Here is a 9,202-nt window from a genome sequence, read left to right as displayed (position 1 = left end):
AGAATGCGTTGTGGGCACAGGGACAGTAGAAGAGGAAGAGACTGAGTGCGGCCTGTGCCCTCCTCTGCTCTTCCCCACCCGCCCTCAGTGCCCCAGGTCTTCAGTGCCTCTGGAGGCTGGGGACAGGCCCCCCCCCCCACAGCCTGCCCCTGAGGAGGTGCCTGGCCCACGGACGGGTATCGTCTCCAGGCCCCAGTGCGGCTCCCGTGAGTTGGCATCAGCCTCTGCATCTAATCCGCTGCAAATCTGGGTTCTCACACAAGTGCCCTCACCCTCAGACCTGCGGGTCTAGCCTTGTCCACTGAGGGCTGGCATTCGCTCCTTTTCGGTGATTATCAACAGTTGAACGGATCCTCTGGCAGGGGGAGGTTTGTGTTTTTAACCTCCCAACATCCTTCAAATGTTTCCTTCAATCCTTTCCTCTCCACCATCAGTACCTTACTCCCAGCTGCCCTCCTCCCTTGGACACCCTGGAATATTCTCCAGGCCTCTTGTCCTGACTCTCCAATTCATTCACTTGAAAAAAAAAAAAAAAAAAAAGTAAACCTGATTGTATCACTCACACCCTAAAATTCCTTCAAAATTTCCCCATTGCTTTTGACCTAGAGACCCAACTCCTTCCTGTGGCCCAGAAGGCCTGGCGTGTTCTAGCACGTCCTCCCAGCTTCTATTATTTTCTTCACTTCCCTATTCTCCCATCAGACAATAAAGCTCCCAAGGTCAGGGACCACGTCTGGTTTGCCCTTTAGACTATTTCCAGTTTGTGACTTCATCCTGGGCTCAAGCAGTAGTAACAGGTGAACAAATGAATGAATGAATGGATGAATGAGTGAATGAATGAATGATCAAAGGAGGCAGCTGTCTCTCTGGAAGGTAAAGAGGACTGCCCCCCTTGCCCAAAGCATATCCCATTAGTCTGATGTCCGAAGTGCTGTGGAAGTTGGATTAGATCCCTCCCAGGTGTCTTTCAATTCTGCAGAGGGGCACAGTTTGCTCTCTTCAGACAGAACCGTTGGACTAGAGCTATGTCCGGGCCCTTTTATTTTGCTGCTTTATGTGTCTGTGAGAAAGACCCTGGGTCGGGCCAGGACCACGTGTGAAGAGGGAGCCTGACTCTGGGCCACATGGGCACAGAAGAGCCTTTATTCTGGCGGACTCTTGATCCCTCACTCTGACTAAGCCCATTGGTGCACTGCGGGGGGAGGGGGATAAAAAGAAAAGTCTTGAGGAATGCCGGGGAAGGAAGAGAAGCCGAGTGTCTGGATGGTATGACCCCAGGCTACAACGCTACAGTGACTCTCAAAACATTCTCCCGTATCAGGAAGATACGCGCGCTCCCCCAGCGGGAGTGGGACTACAAATTGTTCAACAAATTGGGCTGCATTCTGAACTCAGCCTTAGTCCAGAGCAGGCCTCCTGCACAGGGATCCCCCAGGACAGACCTGTGGGGACTCTTGCCCCCTGTGGTCAGGAGAGTGAGCTGCTGGGCTGGGGCAGGTGCCAAGGTGAGGAAGGGGAGCTCCCAGTCACCAGCGGGGGGCTAGGAGATGATGAATAAAAGGACAACTGGTTCGGCATTGCTCAGTTCACAAAGAATTTACCATCTACAATGGTTAGATCCTTAAGCAAGATTGCCTTCTCATTGCTTTGCATGTAAAGACAATTAAGCTGAAACAGTGCCTGCGATGTTCATGGTTGCAGAGTGTGGGGCGAAGGGGGAGAGCGGAGTCAGACGGGCAGCGTCCCAGGGGGGTGATGTGATATCCCGCTACATGACACTGCTCTCTGGGGACTTATGAACTCCGCAGTAGAGGTTATGGGTAGATTGTGGGAATTCTTCATGAGGCTCTTAAAAAGCTATCATTGGTGTAAGTTGCTTTTACAGACATCCCTGGAAACCATGGGGAGAGTTGGCTAAGTCGTGGGGTAGTGGTAATTGCACTGAGTTCACACCAAAGGCCAAAGAGGAGCCAGAGAGATTAAGAGACAGAAGACAGGATCCTCAGACCTCTCAACCTACTGCCTGGGCCTCTGTGGGTTGCTGGGCAGCGACTATAAACCCACGTCCCTCAAGGCATTGGCCAGCCCAGCTAACAAACACGGACATCTTTGGTCTAAAAGGAAAAATAAGGTGACAGACAGAAATGCTATTTTTGTTGGGGCGCCTGGGTGGCTCAGTTGGTTAAGCAGCCGCCTCGGGCTCGGGTCATGATCTCGCAGTCTGTGAGTTCGAGCCCCGCATCGGGCTCTGTGCTGACAGCTCAGATCCTGGATCCTGCTTCAGATTCTGTGTCTCCCTCTGTCTGCCCCTGCCCCGCTCACGCTCTGTCCCTCTCTGTCTCTCAAAAGTGAATAAACATTAAAACGTCTTTTAAAAACAACAAGAGCCCTGCTGATATGAGATAGGGGAAGGTGTGAACCAGTCTTAACTAGTGGAAAAACATCAAGGTGCCTGTACATACACTGGACTGGGTTATCCATGGGGAAGGACACCTGGAAAGAAGTACTGGAATCTGGGAGTCCAGGGCAAGAGATGCTGAGGGAGGAAAGGGATAGCGAGCCCTGCCTGCCACACCTTGGCAGCCTCTGAATAGACACTCATCACCCCAATCTGTTCTTCCCTTCCCATCGGTGGAACCCTGGCCATGTCAGGATGGGAGACCAGGCTGGAGTCTGGGATAGAAGGGAAAGAAGGAAGAGAACCAATAATTGTCCTGATGACTGGGCATCCACCATAACCCCTTCTGAGCAGACAGGGCCAGCACAGAGATGGCGAGGGGACCGGGAAAAGGATGTTGAAAGGAAGAGCCTGGTGGTCACGCTGGGTCTCTCTCCTAAAGCCTCGGGGCACCTGTCACCTCTGTAAGAAGAGTAACACCCTGTGTTTGTCGGGCTTCTTGTAGGGTCCTGGAGAGTAACAGGCACACCGTCTGGAGCTGGGATGCGGAACCGAGGACGGTGAAGTGAGCTGACATCTGTGGCCTGCCAAGGACACGCACCCCTGACTGATGCCCTCCACGTATGCTCCTTCGCTAAACCCTCAGATGCCCTCAGAAGGACTAGGTTTCCACATGAGGAAAGAAAGCCGTCGAGTCAGGAGCCAGGAGGACAATTCAGGAAGGCACATCCGAGCTCCTTAAGATGCAAGGTCATCCGGGTCCTTTACAAGTTTGAGATTCCTTGATTCTATTGGTCTGTTGTTGTGAGTCCAAGAGCGAGGTGTGCCTGCCTGGGGACGTAGATGCGAACAGTAGTTTCCTTCAGGCTAGTAAAATCACAAAACACAGAGGCTTAATTTCTAAAAGTTCCCTCAGAGGTAGCATTGCCTTTATGAAAATGGTAAAGGATACATGAATAGACAGAAAGAACTAGTTTTGTCAGAAGGGATTCCGTAGTTTGTTTGCACGTCTAGCCTCTAGGGTTTGACATAATTAAGGAGCTTGCCTTTTCCTTGAGTGTGCACACAATGCGCACACGCGCAACATACATGTGTACACACACAACACTCTGGGTACTGTGCTAAGCTACCTCTGGCCCCGCATTAGTCACATTCTTTCCTACAGCACAATGCCCTCCTCTCTCTGGGCTGATTGTCTTTTATGATTAATGAACATTTTAAATACCCACAAATTCTGCCGACTGGCTTTGAAAAGCACTAAACAATCTCCCAGCTGTCGTCAGGACGGGCTTTGGAGTCCGCGATGAGAAAGTACCCAGGGGCATCTGTGGAGGAGGGGCCCGGTGTTGGACACAGGCTACTGAGGTCCAAGCCGTCCAACTTGCTAGCTGTGGGACCCGAAGCAGGTGCCTTAATCTCTCTGAACCGCCGTTTCTCCATTTGTAGCCGGAAATACGATAGCATCTGCTTCTGAGAGTTGGTGTGGGGATTAAATAGTTAGCCCAGAACACTGTTTAGAATAGCACCTTTGGTGTCATAAGGCAGGAACTTCAGATCCTCCTTCTGTGGGCTCAGACACCCAGGATCTGCAAACTGTCAGGAGGTTTGGAGCTTCGTGCCCACAGAAGCCACACACCAGATTGAGTCTGGGGACTCTAGTGGTCTGAGCCTTTAGTTTCTGGGCCCCTGGGTGCTGGTTCCTTTTTCAATTTCTCCAGTGAAAGTAACCTGTTGGGCCTGTGAACCTTGCTCTTGGACCCTGGCTTGTCTGGCTCAGCATTGACTCCATATCGGCCCAGTTCAAGGGTCTGTCTCATTCCCACCCTTGTTCGGGAGCTGTTTCCACAATACAGATCCTTCCAGAATTGCATTGCTACCATCTCCCAGACTAAGAGCGCTCCTGCGGCCCCAAGATGAGAAGCAGGAAGTCAGAGGAATGGTTCAAAGACTAAGCAAAGTACACCATTTGAACTCCACTGGACAGAGTTTCAGAAACAGTGGCCCCTGGAGAATGGCAAATTCTCACTGGGCCGAACGCAGGGAAATGATCCCGCCCGCCCCACAGGCATCCTGCATGTGGCCCATTTGAATGTGTTGAGATGCACAGTAACCTTGACAAAGATGCGGGAGCGTATTGGCCCAGGGGGATGTGCTCTGACTAGCGTTGCCACCCGCAGTCACTGGTGATGACTGCCCTTTGATTGCTGCCCTGGAAGTCCTGAGGGAATCTTCCTGACCTCCACTCCCCAGGCTCTCCCATGGTGGAAAAAGCCCCCAGATCCCCTATATTAAATCTCTCTGCTTCCCTACATAACCCTGAGCAAAGCCCCTCAGTGACAGCTCTCAGGGTCCAAGGCACCACCAGCTGGAAAGACCATCCACACTCCTTCCCACACACCCTCTGCAGGAGAATTCTTGCTCACACCAGGTCTCTCCCTGATGCCAAGCCCTTTCTATCTGCAGGCTGGGAGCTCATTTCTCCAGGAAGTCTTTCTTGACCCAAGGACCCAGTTAGGTCTCCTTTCTTCATGCTTGCTACACCGTATGCATCGAACATCCTGCTCGATGTCAAGATCCGTGAACAAGCAATTATGTCTGTTTTGCACCCCATTGTACCAGCACAGGGCCTATATACATAGACTTTGTATTCATGAATAAAATAGATGAAAAATGTCGGAAGGCTTTGAGATCATGATGCCTGGGATAGGGAAAGAGAATATATGCAGCTCAAATCCCCGAAGTCTGATAAGGAATGCATATTGGCACAGACTCTGAGCTGGGTGGGCCCCACGAGGTACAAAGGTGAGCCCACTAGGAGACCACATCCAGGAGGTGTGAACATGTATAAGCGTCTGGTGGTCTCTGTGCAGCTGCATTCTGTTAAGGTTTCTGGTGACTTCTGCCTCCCTTTGTCCCTCTAGGAGCCATATTTGTGCCTGGAGGAAAAGCAGTGCCAGGAAGGAGACCATTCCCAGATGTCAGGAAAGCCACCTCTGCACTCCGTGGATGGCTTATTTTAGTTCCTGAACTTTCTTTTTCTTTTTCTTTTTTTTTCTTTTTTTTAATGTTTATTTCTGAGACAGAGAGAGACAGAGCATGAGTGGGGGAGGGGCAGAGAAAGAGGGAGGCACAGAATCCGAAGCAGGCTCCAGGCTCTGAGCTGTCAGCACAGAGCCTGATGCAGGGCTTGAACTCATGAACCGCGAGATTGTGACCTGAGCAGAAGTCGGACACTTAACCGACTGAGCCACCCAGGCGCCCCAATGTTTATTTATTTTTGAGAGAGATAGAGACAGACTGAGTGCAAGCAAGGGAGGGGCAGAGAGAGAGGGAGACACAGAATCTGAAGCAGGCTCCAGGCTCCGAGCTGTCAGCACAGAGCCCGACAAGGGGCTCGAACTCACAGACTGTGAGATCATGACCTGAGCCAAAGTCAGTCGTTCAACCGACCGAGCCATCCAGGCGCCCCTAGTTCCAGAACTTTCAACAAGAGGAACCAGTTGGTATCAGTTCCTTGAACAGCGTACTTAAAGGATGAGTTTACCTCATTTAACCATTTTTATATATTTCATTAAGGTCTAGGAAAGAAATTTTTTTTTTTTTTTTTTTTTTTTAACTAAACAGAGTAACAGTCCTACCTGTTGTCACCATGAGTGGGGAGAGGGGGAGCTGGAACACCACTGGACGGCCAAGCCCTGTTGAAGCTGTGACCAGGTTTTAGCTTGTGAAAGTTCTGCAAACGTGCTTTTAAAACCCTACACGATTTTGTATAGACTGCACTGGAGAGCAGCAGAGTCCAGCTTTTCCACACCATGTGTCATCTGCGTCTGGCTTACTACCGCTGCCCCTCGGCCCCCCTGGCCCAGGGCTCCTCACCCTCTGCCCCCAGGGTACGTCTGGGGCTACATCTCACCCACCTTCCGAGAAGCAGAGCTGTGGGCAACAAAGCTTAAAGCGGAGACATCACCAGGAGTATACACACAAAAGCAGGAGACAGGAGAGGAGCCAAGAACAAGGATCAAGTGGAAGAAGCCACAGGGAGGAAAAAAAAAAAAAAAAAAAAAAAAAAGCCACCAGGTCTATCAGAACAATACTGGACCTCTGCCGCCCTCTAGCAGACGCTGGCCGCACCACCTCCTCTGCCGTGGGAGCCCAGGAACAGACAGCAGGCTCAGAAGCTGGGTTCCACCTCAGACACCGCCACTTTCTAGCAGGTGACGTGGGGAAGTTATTGAAAACAGCTGGGCAGTTATCTCATTTGTAAGGAGGGGGTAATACTAGTCTTCACCTCCTGTAAGACTGTTAGGAGGTTTAAATGGCCAAGATGGGGAAACAGGGACCAGATTTAACCTCCCCCAGCAAGAACCCCTGGGAGGTGGGGGGCAGGTCTGACCAAATAGCTGAAATAACAGCTTTCAACACACAGCAGATCAGACACGAAGTACGGGGAGCCCTGAGAGAGAGGAAACAAATGATCTCTCTCCTTGCCCATCTCACTGACCAGTTTCCACGGCCCAGGGAGGGGGCCCGGGCATGGCTTGCCGACTCCATGAGTTGAGGAGACAAAGCTGAGAGTCTGAAGCAACCAAGGCAGATACTGAGGAACTGGAACAAGAGAAAGCTGCAAAGAGACACAACCCTAGAGCACTCCAGTGCTCGCTCGGGCAGCACAGATACTCACACTGGAACGACACAGAGAAGTAACATTAGCATGGCCCCTGCACAAGGAGACGCGCAAATTCGTGAAACTCCGGAGAACTCCAGAGAAAGGGTCCCCTTTAAGTATGTAGCAGAGTACCGATCGGCACACGCGTGTGCAGAAACTACCCGAGCCCAGGAGAGGACCACCTGACTCACCGCAGGGCAGGGTACCCAGCACTCACACAGGACCGGAATAGCATCTCTTCCCTCAAGGCAGACCGAAAACTTCACAAACCACGAGGCATTTACCTGGAGTCTTGCTTGAGGACTAGGGAATGATTACCCCCAGAGTAAACACAGTTTCAGCCCCCCTAAGAAACTTAAAGGCATGACCCGAAAGGGTCAAACTCTTTCTAAGTAACTTAACGGTACCCCAGGACTGAGCTCCAAGAAACATGCAGTAAAACAAAAATATCCAGCACACAACATAAAAAGTAACAATGTTCAGCATTCCATAAAAAAATAAAATAAAATGGCCACACATGCAAAGGGGCAGGGAACATAACCCATAATGAGAAGAAAACTCCATCAATGGACTGAGTGCCAAAACAGGGCACCTCAAAACTGGTGGGAGAGGGATCAAGCAACACGTTAAGGGGAATTCACAGCACCAAACCAGGTTTGGAAGCAAGAAAACTTTCAAATCCCTGTTTATCAGCTTCCATCTTTAAAAAAAAAAAAATAGAAAAGAAGAGCAAGTTATACTGAATGTAAGCGGGAGAAAGGAAATAATAAAGCTCAGGGCATACACAATGGAACAGAAAATAGAAGAACAACAGAGAAAAATCAGTGACATTAAAAGCTAGAAGGTTGTTTTTTTTTTTTTAAGAAGACCAATAAAATTGATAAACCCCTGGTCAGATTGATCACAAAATAAGAGAAAAGATTCAAACTACTAATGTCAGGAATGGTAGTTGTGATATAATTATAGGTTCTACAGCTGTTATAAATAAATAAAGGAGAATATTGTGAAAAACTTGAGGCCAACATATTCAAGAAATAAAATGAAACAGACAAATTCCCAGAGAGCCGTTATCAATGCTCGCTAAACAGTAACAGATAACCAGACAGTGCCCTGTATCTATTTTTAAAAGTCAATGTATACCTTAAAAATCTTCTCACAAAGAAAAATTCCAGGCTTCATTACCTAACATTAAGGAAGAACTAATACTAATTCTACATAACTCTTCCAGAAAATTGTATAGGAGGAAGTATTTCTCAAGCCATTCTAGGAGGCAAGTATTGCCCTGATACCAAAACCAGACAGACTTTATAAGAAAACTACCGACCAATATCCTTAAGAAAATGAATACCAAAACAAAAAACAAAAAAAAAGCTAAATTTTAGCAAATTAAATCCAATGATATAAAAAGATAATACATCATGACCAAGTGAGATATATTCCCGGAATGCAAGGTCAATTTATGATTTGAAAATCAATCAGTGTAATTCACCGTATTTATCAATTAAAAAAGAAAAACCATATAGGCATCTCAACACAGTAAAAACATTTTCAAAAACTCCAACCTTCAGGGCACCTGCGTGACTCAGTCTTTAAGTGTGTGACTTCAGCTCAGGTCATGATCTTATGGTTCGTGGGTTTGAGCCCCATGTCAGGCTCTGTGCTGACAGCTCAGAGCCTGGAGCCTGCTTTGGATTCTGTGTCACTCTCTCTCTGCCCCTCCCCTGCTCATGCTCTCTCTGGAATCCAACCCCTTCTCACGATACTGCTGCTAGCCTGGCCCCAACATCTGATCTCCTAGCTTCCACCCTACCCTTCAATGAACTGTCCCCAGAGCAACCAGAATATCCATTCCACGTCAAATCTCACATCTCTCTTTTCTTTCCTCGCAGCATTGGCCAGAACCCCAAACACCACATCAAACAAACAGTGATAGCAGGCATCCTGATCTGGTTCCTTAAATTGGAAGAATAGGAGTCTAATGTTTCTCCATTAAATATTAGGTTTCTGGGGGATTTTTGAATATAACTTTGGCCAAGTTAAGAAAAATTTCTCCCATTCCTAGTTTGATATTTTTTAATCATAAAAGTTGAACTTTGTAAAATACTTTCCTACGTTAATTTAAATTGTTCTGTGATTTT

The 9,202-nt window shown here is 48.6% G+C and overlaps 1 non-coding gene across 1 annotated transcript; it reads left to right on the top strand.

The window, feature by feature from the left end:
• Positions 1-7,050: 7,050 nt before the first annotated feature.
• LOC122232228 lies at positions 7,051-7,160 on the top strand. Its single transcript, XR_006209572.1, has one exon. It is a non-coding gene; the product is annotated as a U6 spliceosomal RNA (small nuclear RNA).
• The last annotated feature ends 2,042 nt before the right edge of the window (positions 7,161-9,202 follow it).

The sequence above is a fragment of the Panthera tigris genome, chromosome D2 (assembly GCF_018350195.1).
Source record: "Panthera tigris isolate Pti1 chromosome D2, P.tigris_Pti1_mat1.1, whole genome shotgun sequence".
Taxonomy (NCBI): Eukaryota; Metazoa; Chordata; class Mammalia; order Carnivora; family Felidae; genus Panthera; species Panthera tigris.
This window is presented reverse-complemented; position numbering and strand designations above follow the sequence as displayed.